The following is a 15,598-nucleotide window of genomic DNA, read 5'->3' on the forward strand; positions in this document are numbered from 1 at the left end:
CAGTGTCATGGAACCTCTGGGAGTGGAAAGTCAAGCCAAAGTTGGGGTGGCAGTGGTTAGACAGCAGAAAGGACTGCCTGAGGCGTTGCTGGTTGACAGGGGTGGGGGGACTGGAAATCCTAACTGCCATTCAGTCCTAATTGTCGATGCCCTGGGCACTGACCCACTTGGGGGAGGGGCATGGATGACATGGCCTTTGGCCCTAGAGAGAAACCTGAACCGTGGGAACCACCTTTCAGACGCTGAGTCAGCTGCTGCCTGAAGGGGGAGCCCTGCCCTCCTATCAGCTGAACCCGTGCCAGTGCCCAGCAGGCAAGGGGGGCACAGCCCACAGAAGCTGGAGCCTCTGTCTCTGTAGATCAGTCTCTCCAAGCCACCCAGACAAGGGGGGGGGGCGTCTCCTCCCCCTGCTCTTGGGCCAAGCTGAGCCTGCTTCTCATCCTACCTCCCCAGGTTCCCAGTGCCAGCACAATAAGCCAGGCCTCAGCCTGGCTCCAGGGCCATCAGAACCCACCCGCCCAACCTCGTCACCAGCTCCTTGCTGCCTCTCAAATGCCCGGTACACATGCAGATTGCCAGGCATTTGCTCATGCTGCTCCCCGGGCCAGATGCCCTTCCATGCCATCCACCCCTTGTCCCGCTCCAGGGTTCCTTCTCCCAGACAGTGCCTGTGAAGGGCCACTGATGTGCCAGAGGCTGTGCAAGGAGCCCAGGCCACCCCAGCCCCATCTGGCATGAGTTAGACCCTCCCTCAAATCGTCTGCACTCTGCCCTTCACCCAGTATTTCAGGTATCTGGGATCTATTGACCTTCCCCATTGTGCTGGAAATTCCTAGAGGGCAGGGATGGTCTGTTTCATTAGTGGGTCCTGGTACCCACACCGAAACCCTGGTATAGAGTGACCCTCCAGTGTATGGAATGACTGAGTGGATAAGGCCCATTCTTTCACCTCCACGCCCCTCCCGAGCCTCCACTGCGTCCCTCTGGGCACAGATGCCAGGCTGGTTCTCCTTCCTTTCTGGGAGCCCAAGAGCCTGTGCCTGGGAGGGGGATTCCCGAGCGCAAGGAATCCTCCCTGCCGCCACCTCCAGCCAGCGGGGAGTCAGGGGCACCCTGAGTCGCCGAGGGACTGCGGCGGGGAGGTCCCCCGGGGCCCCTGGCAGCCCCTCAGGACCGCCGCGTTCCCCGGGCCTCACGGGCATCACCTGAAAGGAATGCGGGCGCCCGATAAGCAGCCGCCTTTGTCTCGCTTCCTGTTTGCCAGGACGTCCAGAGCCCGGCTCCCGCGGCCCGCCCGCCCCTCCCCAGGGAGCCAAGGCCGGCGGGGAGCCCCGAAGGGGCGGCGTCCCCTTCGCACCCCCTCCGTGGTCCCCGGACCTGCCCCGTCGGAAAAACCCCGTTCGGAGGCCCCGCAAGGCTGGAATTTTCTATGGGGACCTTCCAAGGAAGCTCTGGGGCGCGGGGACGGGTGGGCGCGGCCCGCCGGGTCTCAAGGCTGAGGCTAAGACTCTGGCTCCAGCTCCATCCGCCCTGGCGCTGCTGATCCGTGTTGTTACCAGAAAGGGGTCTAGATCCAGATCCCCAAGAGGAGAGTTCTTGGATCTCATGCAAGAAATAATTAGAGGTGAATCCCTGCAGTAAAGTGAACACAAGTTTATTAGGAAAGTAAAGGCATAAAATAATAGCTACTCCGGCAGGGCGCGGTGGTTCACGCCTGTAATCCAAGCACTTTGGGAGGCTCAGGCAGGGCGTCGTGGTTCACGCCCGTAATCCAAGCACTTTGGGAGGCTGCACTCCAGCCTGGGCAACATAGCGAGACTCCATCTCAAAAAAAAAAAGGAAGGAAGGAAGGAAAGAAAGAAAGAAAGGCTACTCCATAGAGCAGCCCCGAGGGCTGCTGGTGTCCCATATTTATGGTTATTTCTTGATTATCTGCTAAACAAGGGGTGGATTATTCATGCTTCCCCTTTTTAGAGCATATAGGGTCACTTACTGACATTGCCATGACGTTTGTAAACTGTCATGGTACTGGTGGGAGTGCAGCAGTGAGGACGACCAGAGGTCACTCTCGTGCCATCTTGTTTTGGGTGGGTTTTGGCCGACTTCTTTTTTTTTTTTTTTTTTGAGACGGAGTCTTGCTATGTTGCCCAGGCTGGAGTGCAGTGGCACGATTTCAGCTCACTGCAAGCTCCGCCTTCCGGGTTCACGCCATTCTCCTGCCTCAGCCTCCCTAGTAGCTGGGACTACAGGCGCCCGCCACCAAGCCCGGCTAATTTTTTTGTATTTTTAGTAGAGACGGGGTTTCACCGTGTTAACCAGGGTGGCCTCGATCTCCTCACCTCGTGATCCACCCGCCTCGGCCTCGCAAAGTGAGGTGTGAGCCACCGCGCATGTTGGCCGGCTTCTTTCCACATCCTGTTTTATCAGCAAGATCTTTATGACTTGTATCTTTTGCTGACCTCCTATCTCATCCTGTGACTTAGAATGCCTAGCTGTCTGAGAATGCAGCCCAGTGGGTCTCAGCCTTATTTTATCCAGCCCCTATTCAAGATGGAATTGCTGTGGTTCAGACGTCTCTGATGGTGGGGGGTCAGCCTGGCCCATCCTTAGCCTTGTTCCTGGGGCCATCGAGCCCAGGCCCACCTGGGCCAGTCCTGCAGTGGACGAGGGTGCAGATGGGGCTGGAGATGCCCTAGCCAGGGCCTCAGCAACCTCCACCAGCCACCCCTGCTCCTCCGATGTTGGGCATGGGTGTGTTGTTATAAAGAGCGAGGCTTACCTCAAGCGCCCCAAACCCGATTACTGCCCCTGAATCTGCCCCTAAAGAAACCCTGGCCCCGCAGCCCCTTGCTGTGTGTCCTGGGGCCAGTCCTTCCCTTTCTTAGGGCCAAGGGTGTGGGATGTTAAGACAGAGCTGGGTTTGAACCTCTACTCTGTTCGGCTATGTGTATTATTGGACAGGTCTTTCCAACTTAAATGGGGGACAGTAGTACTCACCTACCTCCTGGAGTTGGTGAGAGGATTAAATGAGACAAACATGCTAAGCATTCAGCTCAGTGCTTGGAATTCATTAAGGGCTTAATAAATGGTAACAGCAACTGTGATGATCATTTTAAGAGATTAGAGCTGATAATGTAAAGGCTTTTTATAATGAGCTAAACATTCATTGAGTGCTTAACCATAGGTTTCTGCCAGCGTGTTGTTCTCAATGCTTTACGTACATTATCTCATTTAAGCCCCCCCAACCCAAAACACAAAACAAAACAAAAAACTATTTCCAGAAGCATAGAGAATAGCAAGTAAGTTGCTAAATGTCGTACAATTAATAATTGCGGCAGGATTCAAACCCAGGTCACCTAAATCCTCATACTCATTAGGTCTGTATTAAGATTAATAGTGATATTCCAGTGTCCTTCCCCAAGCCCTTTCCCTGTCTGGCAAGCTCTTATTCATCCTTCAAAACCCAGCTCAAACGTCCCCCTTCCGGAAAGCCTTTCCTGGCACCCATCCTCTGGATCTCCAGGGACCCCTCCATACACACCTGGCACAGAGGAAGCACCTGTCAACAACTTCTCGTCCTACAGAGGGATGGGGCGGCGATTTTTTTTCTTTTTCAGCTCCATCCTTTCCTGGCCACCAAATATTTCACTTGGGCATTCATTCTGGTCCCCCATGGGACTCTGCAGGGGTCCCTAGGCACCTGACTCTAATCTCTCAGGGGCTGCTAAGTTACATCATTTCACAAGTGCTGATGCCTCACATCTTCTTGGGATCTTGCCAAACCCCCATGCCTGCCTGGTGCCCATTAAGGGAAAGGAATTCGTGCCTACCGAGCCTGCAGTGAGCCACACTTTGGGCTATGTGCTTCACTCACTTTAGCTCCTTCGATCCTACCCACGTCCCTAGGAGGAAGCGTATCCCTAGACACCCAGTGCCAACCAGTGAGACAACTCCCAGGCTCCATGAGAGGGGTAAACCTCCAAATCGTGGGGAGGGCAAGTGGGTCCAGGCATAGCTGGAACCAGGGACCCAAAAACGGCCAGGACACACCCTCTCTGTCTCTGTCTCACTCTGCCTCTCTTTGCTCTGCTTTTCTAACTCTGCCATGAGGAAGGATTTGTGGCCAATGACAACTCCTGAGCCTCCCAACCCACAGCCATGTTCTCAGTTCTGATTCAAAATAGAGAAGTCTTTTGATTGGCCAGGCTCCAGTCAGGTGTCCACCTGTGGGACAGTCACCTGTGGCCGAGGGACAAGGTCATGGAAATCATGACAGCCCTTGCCGAACCAGTGTTTAGGGGAGGAGATCCTCAAAGAAGGAGGATTCAAGGGAAAGGAGGAATGCCAAACAGATTGAGGTAGGAGGGGAGACTTAATTCCAGGGATGGGGCCTCAATGATTACTACCCCTTCCCTAGAAATTTCTGCATAAACTGCCCCTTAATCGACATACAATTAAAGGTGGGTATAAATGTGACTGCAAAACTGTCCTGAACTGCTACTCTTTGCCTAGGGGGTAGCCCTACTCTGCAGGAGCAGTCACGGAGCTGTGACACTGCCTCTTCAATAAAGCCGTTTTCTTCTACCTTTGGCTTGCCCTTGAATTCTTTCCTGGGCAAAGCCAAGAACTCAGTGGGCTAAGCCCCACTTTGGGGCTTGCCTCCCCTGCATCAAAATGACAGAAATGGGTCCACAACAGCTAGGGACTATTCTTACCTCCATTTGACAGAGATGGAAGCTCAGGGAGGGGACGTGACTTGTCAAGTCACTCTGCTGGTAAGCGCCGGACCTAGATGCAGACCTCACTGCATGAAAATCCGGGGCTCTGACACCAACACCCGAGCCAGTATCTTCCCAAAGTAAAACAAGCCTGAGTCTGAAGAGGACTTCTAGGGAAGCGTCCTGCTTCCTGCTCCAGGGGGCTACAGGCTGGTTCCCACCATGGGATGGGATGAGATGGTAAACCGAATATGCCAGTAGGCACATCAGAGAGATGGGTGCCAGGGGAGCCATACTGAAGATACTCACTGTAGGTAAGGGTTGCTATTACCTCCTTTTTACAGGGAGGAGACTGAGGCTGGGGTGGGGATGGGGGTGGGGGAAGGTGAAGTGATGTGCCAGAGGACACATTGCTAGGAAGTCGTGGGGAACCTCATTTGTCAGACTCCAAAGCCCTTTTTCTAAGCCGTGTCTGGGTGTATACACAGTCACTCTTCATCTTGTACCCAAGCAGGCTCTTTGGCTTCCAGTTCTGTACACAAACGGCCTGGATCTGAAGTTTGGAGTTTGCAGAAGTTGGTGATCAAGGTGCAACTGAGGGGAGGGGCAGTGGTGGGGGTTATGTAACACTCAGGTGGGCTTGGTCTGGGGCTGCAGGGACGTGCTAGGGTCTGCAGAGTGCAAGCCGAATCACTGCTCCTCATCTTGTCAAGTTCAAAAGCCTCCTCCTCTGAGAAGCTGGGTTTTTTTGTTTGTTTGTTTGTTTGTTTTTGGAGAGAGAGTCTCGCCGTTGCCCAGGCTGGAGTACAGTGGCAGGATCATGGCTCACTGCAGCCTCGACTTCCTAGGCTCAAGCAATCCTCCCACCTCAGCCTCCCAAGTAGCTGGGACTACAGGCATACCACCACACCTGGCTAATTTAAACAATAAAAAAAAAATTTTTTTTAGAGATGGGGTCTCACTATGTTGCCCAGGCTGGTCTAGAGCTCCTGGCTCAAGTGATCCTCCTGCTTCTACCTCCCAAAGTGCTGGGATTGAGAAGCCTTTTTGACTCCCCAGGACAGCCCTCATCCATCACCCAGACTCCACTCTCACACCACTTCCTCCATCATAGTCCAGCATGGGAGCTGTCCACACCCTTCCTGACACGGGCCTCTGAGAGCAGGGGTGTGCCTCACGCTCTCTGCTCTCAGTGTGGCCTAAAACTATACTGGGCATGGAAGAAACACCAGACCCGTTTGCTGGAGGATGGAGGAAGCCTGCGAATGTGGATGCCCACTCGGCGGCGCCTATCCCGGCAGTGTCAACCTCCGCAGCAACCCTGCCCCCTGGTGGCTGAGTCCACACCTCCCCCTTGCTGCAGCCTAGAGAAGTAGTGGAGAGAAGCCACCTGTGCAGAATTTCAGACCTGAGCCCCTGCTATGAGTTCGTGTCTTACTCTTTGGAGCCAAAACTGTTCTGTGAGACCTGGAGACTGGCACAGGGGGACAAAGAAGGACTGGACAGAGCTGGGAATGGATCTCAGTCAGCCCAACTCCAGAGGCCAACTCATTGCTGTGGCCCCACGTGTCACCTCTCACCCAGATGTTGTGCTCCAGACTGTCCAGGAGAGAGTCTGAGTCTGGCTCTTTTTTTAAAAAGACAGGGCCTTGCTTTGTTGCCCAGGCTGGAGTGCTGGAATGCAGTAGCGTGATCATGGCTTGTTGCAACCTTGACCTTCCAGGCTCAAGCAGTCCTCCTGCCTCAGCCTCTCAAAGTGTTGAGATTACAGGCCATGTCACCATGCCCAGCCCCAGGTTAGACTTTGAGGCACCCTAACCTTGTGGCAGTGTCCTCCACTCGGGCCTCCTTTCAGGTTCCTCATCTCCCCCAGCACACATACCTCCCTCAGCCTCTCACTCACAACCAGGCAGACCCAGATTCAAGTTCCACTGGATTCCCTGGAGTTCATTTTCCACTCTAAACCTTTGAATCTCTGTTCCCCAGTCTTTCTTTGTTTACATATTTATTTATTTTTGAGACAGGGTCTTATTCTATTGCCTAGGCTGGAGTGCAGTGGTGCAATCACAGCTCACTGCAGCCTCAACCTCCCACGCTCTGGTGAGTCTCCCACCTTGGCCTTCCAGGTAGCTGGGACCACAGGTGTGAGCCACCACGCCTGGCTAATTTTTTGTATTTTTTGTAGAGACGGGTTTCACCATGTTGCCCAGGCTGGTCTCAAACTCCTGAGCTTAAGCAATATGCCCGCTTCGGTCTCCCAAAGTGCTGGAATTACAGTTGTGAGCCACTGCACCCTGCCCTGTTTCCCAGTCTTTAAAAGGAGAGTAGTGATTTCCGTTATTTCTGTGTGGGAGCTGCCCTTGATTGGGAAATTTTAAGAATAAGGAAATGCGGGCCGGGCGTGGTGGCTCACACCTGTAATCCCAGCACTTTAGGAGGCTGAGGCGGGTGGATCACAAGGTCAGGAGTTCAAGACCAGCCTGATCAATATGGTGAAACCCTGTCTCTACTGAAAATACAAAAAATTAGCCACGTGTGGTGGCAGGCACCTGTAATCCTAGCCACTTGAGGAGGCTGAGGCAGGAGAATTGCTTGAACCCGGGAGGCGGAGCTTGCAGTGAGCTAAGACCACCCCACAGCACTCCAGCCTGGACAACAGAGTGAGACTCTATCTCAAAACTAAAAATAAAATAAAAATTAAAAAAATAAGAAAATGGGAGAAACAAGCTTGCCCACTGAGAGCTGGACTGAAGAAATCAGTATCTAGGCCGGGCGCAGCAGCTCACGCCTGTAATCCCAGCACTTTGGGAGGCCCAGGCAGGCGGATCACAAGGTCAGGAGTTCAAGACAAGCCTGGCCAATATGGCAAAACCCTGTCTCTACTGAAAATACAAAAATTAGCCGGGCGTGGTGGTGGTCACCTGAAACCCCAGCTAGTCGGGAGGCTGAGGCAGGAGAATCGCTTGAACCCAGGAGGTGGAGGTTGCTGAGATCACACCACTGCCCTCCAGCCTGGGCAACAGAGTGACACTTTGTCTCACACACACACACAAAAAGAAAGAAATCGGTATCTAATGAATGACAACAGGGATGTGCAGAGTCACCTTAAAAGGCCAGGCTACCTCTAACTCCTGAGAAAGATTCTTTGCTTGGCCAAACTTATTCAGGCTCTTGAATCTTCTCCTAAACTCATCTGAGCATTTCCTTGTAAAATTGGGTTTTAGCTAAAGAACCCCACTTAATCCCTTTAGGCAGAATACCTCATCTTCTACCCCTGATCATCCTTGATATCTGATCAGGTTCCTCGTCTTCCACCCTTCCGTAGGTGATGTCTGGTCACCCCGGCCTGTCTTCAGCAAGAATCCTGTTAGGTCAATTTAGTCAGAATCCCCCTTAGTCCTGCTGTTTCTTCTTAGTAATTTTTCCATCCACTGGCCCCCACCATCCTCCATGACTAAACTCCCACTTGCCCATTCTGTATTCAGAATTGAACCCAGTCTCTCTCCCCCACTGCAAGACCCCTGTTGCAGTGGTCCCTAATACCTCTCAAAACGGTCCTGAATAAAATCTTCCTTATCATGTTTTCACAGGTATCACTGAATAATTTTTCCTTTAATGGTCCTACAGAAGTTGGCAGGCACCATGGTGGAAATATCGACTCAACTAAAAGAGATGAGTCTCCGTGATCCCAAGATGCTGAGTGTTGTTCAGGGAGGGTCGGCTTGGCCATTGGACCAGTGACCAAGCTGAGCCTTGTGTTCGAATGGACAGGGGGTGTTCCTGATGGACTCTGAGGATGGTCCTTTCCCCATGGCAGGCTGGTGCTCTGGAGACCTAGGTGTGGTGGGTTTTCTTAGCCTGGGGCCATAAACTCAGGGTTTCAGCCTCTAATGCCGTTGGGACTTGGCAGATGCATGAGGAAGCCAGGAGTGTCAGAGAATAGGGAGTAACGGGGTCTGTGTCCAGCATGTATTGGAGAGTGTACGTGTGCCTAAATGCATTCAGAATCAATGACTTTTAAAAACATGATGCCATCCTGACTCACACAGGGTCTCCACAGGAAACAGATGGTGAACTCTAATTAGGAGAATTGGGGTAGAGTTTATTTTCAAAAGGATGAATGACAAAGAAGGGTCTAGGGAGGTCATCAGAGAGAGTGCAAAACTCTGGGTCTAGCGGTGACCTGGCTGTCACTTCCCCTAGGCCTACAGGGCCAAGGGGTAAGAGAGGTCACCAGAACTCTGAAGGAGTCATTTAAAGTAGAGGTGGCCTGCCAGTGAGGAAGCTGGGGAACAAACCCCTCAGCCTGGCTCTCCCCTCCCTCTCATTGGCTAGGCTCTGCACTTACCAAATCCCATGAGAAGCTAGAAGGCAAGGAATCACGGCTGTGGACTTTCACATGAACAAGAACTTAACTTCTGCCTTATTTAGACCTCTCTTTTCCAGGGTCTTTTGTAACATCAGCTGAACCCATAACCTAACAAATATACTCATAACAGGAAACATCTGCCAAAAAGATATGATAATCATGAACTTACACATATCTCGCAGAACATGCTTATTTTGGTGAAACATATAAAGCAAATCTGGCAGAACTGCAAGAAGTTTATAGACAAAGTGGAATTGTAGACAAATATATAGATAAAGTGGAAAATTTTAATTGAACTTTCTTAAAACCAATGGATCAAGTAGCAAAACATTAGTAAGGCTACAGAAGTTTGTACAATATAATTAAAGATCTCCAGCTACTAGATAAACAAGTTTTACACCCCCACCCACAGAATACCCATTGTTTTCAAGCTCATGTGGAACATTTTTCTAAAAATGCTGCCTACTTGGCAACAAAGAAAGTCTAAAATTTGTTCAAGGAATCAGTATCGTCAGTCACATTTTCTCATCCCAATATAATAAAATTAGAAATCAATAATAAAACATTGGCCAAGAAAATCCAATATGTTCAGGAACTTAATGACTCATTTCTAAGTAATTCACAGGCTAGGAAGAAAATTATTAATATAATGGAAATTACAAGATATTTAAAACTGAATAACAATAAGCTAAAGTGAAACTTGGAGGGAAAACATGTTTATTAAAAACAGGAAGAATTGGTAACAAATGAATTAAGCATCCAACTCAAGACCCCAGGAAGAGATATCAGAAAACCCCAAGAGAATAAAATAAAGGAAATAATAAAGATAAAGCAGAAAGGGATGATACAGAAAACAACCTAAAGTTGAGATGAGACTTTTTAAAACCTTAATAAAATAAATAAATCATTAGCACAAAATAGACAATATTAGGAACAAAAAGAAGGCTATGGCTAGAGACGCAATCAAGGTTTTAAAAAAATCACAAGAAAACACCATGGGGACCTCCAGTTCTGGCAAGATATCAGACTAAGTTAATATGGAAAATCTAGGAGATAAACTCAGAAGGAAGAAGTGGTTTGTAAGAAAAAGTAGAGAATAAAAAAAAATCGTTAAGTGTTGACAATTCAAACAAGCAGAAACTTCATAAAAAAATTTAGAAGACTGATTAAAAAGAAAAAGAAGGCGTGGCCAAAAAAAACCCAAACAAACTGGGAAAACAATATAGTGACAGACAGGACACTATGATCAGAGTTCAAAAGCATTCTAAGGTTGTGCTAAAGGTGGAAATTGATTAACTTCAGACTTTAAAACTGAAGTATACATGTTAAAAATTTACGGATGACTGACCAGGCATGGTGGCTCATGCCTATAATCCCAACACTTTGGAAGGCTGAGTTGGGAGGATTGCTTGAGGCCAGGAGCTTGAGACCCACCTGGGCAACATTGCAAGGCCCCATCTCTACAAAAACTAAGGAAGTTAGCCAGGCATGTGACGCACACCTGTATTCTTAGCTACTGGAGAGGCTGAGGCAGGAGGATCACTTGAGCCCAGCAGTTTGAGGTTGCAGTGCGCTACGATTGTGCCACCGCACTCCAGTCTTGATAGCAGAGTGAGATCCTGTCTCAAGAAAATAAAAATAAAAACAAAAACAAAACAACAACAAAAATACCTCAGTACCTCAGTTTGTTTCAGTCGCTGTAGTTGGCCTTTGTTTCTTGCAGCTAAATGCATCGGGCAAATACTAAGCAACAGAAAGCTGGTGTCACTTTATAAATATCAAACAACCTGAATACAAAGGTTTTTTTTTTTTTCTTGAGACAGTCTTTCTCTGTTGCCAGGCTGGAGATCTCAGCTCACTGAAACTTCTGCCTTCTGGGTTCAAGCGATTCTCCTGCCTCAGCCTCCCGAGCAGCTAGGACTACAGGCTCACGTCACCCCTCACCAGCTAATTTTTGTATTTTTAGTAGAGATGGGGGTTTCACCATGTTGGCCAGGATACTCTCCATCTCTTGACCTTGTGATCTGCCTGCCTCGGCCTCCCAAAGTGCTGGATAAAGGTTTGAATATAGCTAAAGCAATCCTTGAGGGACTATGTGTGTTTACTCTTAAATACATACATTTGATAAGAATAAAGATGACACATTAATGATTCAGTATCCAATTTAGGAAATCAGAAAAAAGACAACATAATAACAGCACCCCATCCCCCACCAAATAGCAGGAAATAATAAAGAGAGAAATCAATAAAACAGAAAACAAAGAAACAATAGAGATGGTCAAAACAAGTGACTAATAAAATAGATCTATTTCTAGCAAGTCTGAGAAAGAAAAAAAGAAGGCCCAAATAATATTGGAAATGAAAAGGGGAGGACATGCGCAGTAATGTCTGTAATCCCAGAACTTTGGGAGGCTGAGGTGGATCACTTGAGGCCAGCAGTTCAAGACCATCCTGGCCAACATGGTGAAACCCTATCTCTACTAAAAATACAAAAATTAGCCAGGCGTGGTGGTGCATGCCTGTAAGTCCAGTTACTAGGGAGGCTGAGGCAGGAGAATCTCTTCAACCCAGGAGGCAGAGGCTGCAGTGAGCTGAGACTGTGCCATTGCACTCCAGCCTGGGCAACAGAGAGAGACTCTGTCTCAAAAAATAAATAAATAAATAAATAAATAATAAAAGAAAAGAAAGAAAAAAGAAATGAAAAGGGGAATTTAAGTACAGATAATTTCAATCATAAGAAACAATATCATGGCCGGGCTTGGTGGCTCACACCTGTTATCCCAGCCCTTTGGGAGGCTGAGGCGGGTGGATCCCAAGGTCAGGAGATCCAGACCACCCTGGCTAACACAGTGAAACCTCGTCTCTACTGAAAATACAAAAAATTAGCCAGGCATGGTAGTGGGCGCCTGTAGTCCCAGCTACTCAGGAGGCTGAGGCAGGAGAATGGCGTGAACCTGGGAGGCGGAGTTTGCAGTGAGCCGAGATCGCGCCACTGCACTCCAGCCTGGGTGACAGAGTGAGACTCCATCTCAAAAAAAAAGAAGAAGAAGAAAAAAGAAACAATATTACACAAATAAATTTGAAAATGCAATGTAATGGGTGTCTGTAAAATGTAACGTCAAACCTGACTTAAGAAATGGAAAAGTGGCCGGGCATGGTGGCTCACACCTGTAATCCCAACACTTTGGGAGGTCAAGGTGGGCTGATCACTTGAGGTCAGGAGTTTGAGACCAGCCTGGCCGATATGATGAAACTCTGTCTCTACTAAAAATATAAAAATTAGCCCGGTGTGGTGGCATGCTCTTGTAGTCCCAGTTACTCCAGAGGCTGAGGCAGGACAATCGCTTGAACCCAAGAGGCGGAGGTTGCAGTGAGCCAAGATTGTGCCACTGCACTCCTGTCTGGGGAAGGAGCAAGACTCTGTCTCAAAAAATAAAAAGAAAAAAGAAATGGAGGCCGGGCACAGTGACTCATGCCTGTAATCCCAGCACTTTGGGAGGCCGAGGCACATGGATCAAGACCAGTCTGACCAACATGGTGAAACTCTGTCTCTACTAAAAATACAAAAATTAGCCAGGCATGGTGGCGCACACCTATAATCCCAGCTACTCAGGAGGCTGAGGCAGGAGAATCACTTGAACCCGGGAGGCAGAGGTTGCAGTGAGTCAATATACCACCGCACTCCAGCCTGGGTGACAGAGCGAGACTCCACGTCAAAAAAAAAAAAAAAAAAGAAAAAGAAAGAAATGGAAATGAGAAATAATAACATTAAAGAAATAGTTGTTCAGATCATTCTGTTTTTATCTTTTCAATCTCTCCTGGACCTATAGTTATCATATCATTTGCATTCTTAGTATTTATTAATTTGTGCCTTTCCTTTTAGAAGAAATCAGCCTTGGAGGTTTGACTATTTTTTTAAATCTTCTCAAAGAACCGACTTTTGGCTCATTAATCCTCTTTGTTTTCTGTTTTATTAATTTTTGCTCTGATCATTTCCTTTGTTCTGCTTTCACTAGGTTTATTCTATTGTTCTTTTTTATTTCCTAAATTAGAGCAATATATAGAATATTTTCAGAATTCCAGTCATAACCTCCCCCATATCCCCCAGAGGTAACCACTACTCCAACTTCTATCTCCATAGATTAGTTCTGGTCCCTTTTGAATTTCATACAAATGGAATTAGAGGGTATCTACTCTTTCTGGCTTCTTTCACTCAAAATTAGGTCTGTGAGGTTCATCCCTATTGTTGCCCGTTTCAGTGGTTGTGTGTGTGTGCTTGTGTGTGATGTGTTTTGGTGTATAGCATTCCATTGTACAAATATATTACAATTTATTTTTTATTTTTTATTATAATTTTTGGGGGTATAAAAATTTATTATACATGCCGGGCGCGGTGGCTCACGCCTGTAATCCCAGCACTTTGGGAGGCCGAGGCGGGCGGATCACAAGGTCAGGAGATCGAGACCATGGTGAAACCCCATTTCTACTAAAAATACAAAAAATTAGCCGGGCGCGGTGGCGGGCGCCTGTAGTCCCAGCTACTCAGGAGGCTGAGGCAGGAGAATGGCGTGAACCCAGGAGGCGGAACTTGCAGTGAGCCGAGACTGCGCCACTGCACTCCAGCCTGGGCGACAGAGCGAGACTCTGTCTCAAAAAAAAAAAAAAAAAAAATTATTATACATAAAGAATATTACCACTAACAAATGCAGACAGGCTAGGACATGGTACTGGGTGGAGGACGGCTAGCTCTTTGGAAAGTGAAAGGTTTGGGTGGCGTGGACCTCATGTCACGCTGATTGGTCAGTAGATGGGGGCACATGCCAAACACCACAGGGCATCAGGGCATCAGATGCCGCTCTGTGTGCCCACAAGTGTTCCCTGTCTCATCTGGGCCTTCGAAGGGAGCACACCCAGAAGCGAGCAACTGAAGTGAAGGGGCTTCCTAAGGTGCCCCTTCCAGGCTTGTCTCTGAAGTCACAGCAACACCATTTTAAGCAATATGTTTAATCGGATGATTTCCACAAACTATCCACGAAGTTTCTAACCATCACAATTCAGTGAAGTACAAAACACTGAGTGACAAGCTGTGGGGAGAGAAGGCAGCACCAGTGGTGGCACCTTCCAATCCTGGTTGTTCTAGGGGCAGGGAGAGGGGAAGGTCTTTTTTTTAACCAAGCCCTTCATTTCAATGTACAAAAGAATTACTCTGATCAATATTAAATTGTATTGAAAACAAAATGGACTAAAAAGCAAATTCTACTCTATGTTGGGGTGGAAGTGGGAGGAAAGAATGAGTCCTTCGAAGCAGGAAGGGAGATAGCAGGAGGAAGGTTCTGTGCCTGTGACCTGGGTGGTCACTCACGCTGCTCCATTTTTACTTTTGGTGGTCTCAGGAAGGTCCGATTTTTCTTCTCTTTCTTCCCCTTTGTATTGGCTTGGAAGTTTCGCCAGCTGTCCACACGACCATCTCGACTTTCCTCAAAGTTTTTCTGCCACTCTCTTTCCCGTTTGGCTTTTTCTTGAGCTTCAATCTCTTCTTCCCTTTGTTGTTTCCTTTCAGGCATCTCTTTGGCTTCTCTCTCTTTCCTTTTAATTTCCAGCTCAGCAAAGAGTTTCATTGTCTGTTTATATACAGCTTGTTTGAACAGTTCAGGATCATCCTCCTCTACAATTGTAGGTTTTCCTTCCTTCTTTAACTGTTTTTTTCGCTCTTTCTCAGTGTGTTCCACGTATTCTTTTCCTGCCTGAATTACATCCAGGGCCCTCTTCTTTTGCTCCTGATCCAGTAGCAACTTGTAAGCCTTGTCCACAGCTTCAAAAGCCTTTTGTGCTCTGTCAGCATCATCTTGATTTTTGTCAGGATGCACCAAGATGGATAACTGCCGAAACCTCTTTTTTATTTCCTCATCTGTAACTTCAGGATCTATCTGAAGAACCTCAAATGGGTTCAAATTGAAGTAAGAGGAACCAGGACGGGTCAGTCTTTCAATCTGATTTTTCGATGTTAGAACCGAGTCTCTCTTCTCTATTTGTTTCACCTCACTGCAGAAGGTCATAAAGGCTTCCTCGGTGCTGCCTCCGCTGCCCGAAGTCCCGCTCTCTCCTGAAGCCGCCATTTCCCCGGCCCAGCCACCAGGTCTATTTTTTATTTTTTGAAACGGAGTCTCGCTCTGTCACCCAGGCGGGAGTGCGGTGGCACAATCTCGGCAAGCTCCGCCTCCCGGGTTCACGCCATTCTCCTGCCTCAGCCTCCCGAGTAGCTGGAACTACAGGCGCCCGCCACCACACCCGGGTAATTTTTTGTATTTTTAGTAGAGACGGGGTTTCACCGTGTTAGCCAGGATGGTCTCGATCTTCTGACCTCGTGGTCCACCTGCCTTGGCCTCCCAAAGTGCTGGGATTACAGGCGTGAGCCACCACGCCCAGTCCTACAGTTTATTGATTTATTCAACTGTTGATATACATTTGGGTTGTTTCCAGAAGTGTGTTTTTAAATTTCCAAACATGTGGG

At 48.4% G+C, this 15,598-nt stretch overlaps 1 pseudogene across 1 annotated transcript; it reads right to left on the reverse strand.

The window, feature by feature from the left end:
• Positions 1-13,752: 13,752 nt before the first annotated feature.
• LOC112609574 lies at positions 13,753-15,230 on the reverse strand (annotated as a pseudogene). The gene has a single exon (XR_003116216.1). The product of XR_003116216.1 is annotated as a dnaJ homolog subfamily C member 8 pseudogene (transcript).
• Between the last annotated feature and the right edge of the window lie 368 nt (positions 15,231-15,598).

This window comes from Theropithecus gelada, chromosome 1, assembly GCF_003255815.1.
Source record: "Theropithecus gelada isolate Dixy chromosome 1, Tgel_1.0, whole genome shotgun sequence".
In the NCBI taxonomy this organism is placed as follows: domain Eukaryota; kingdom Metazoa; phylum Chordata; class Mammalia; order Primates; family Cercopithecidae; genus Theropithecus; species Theropithecus gelada.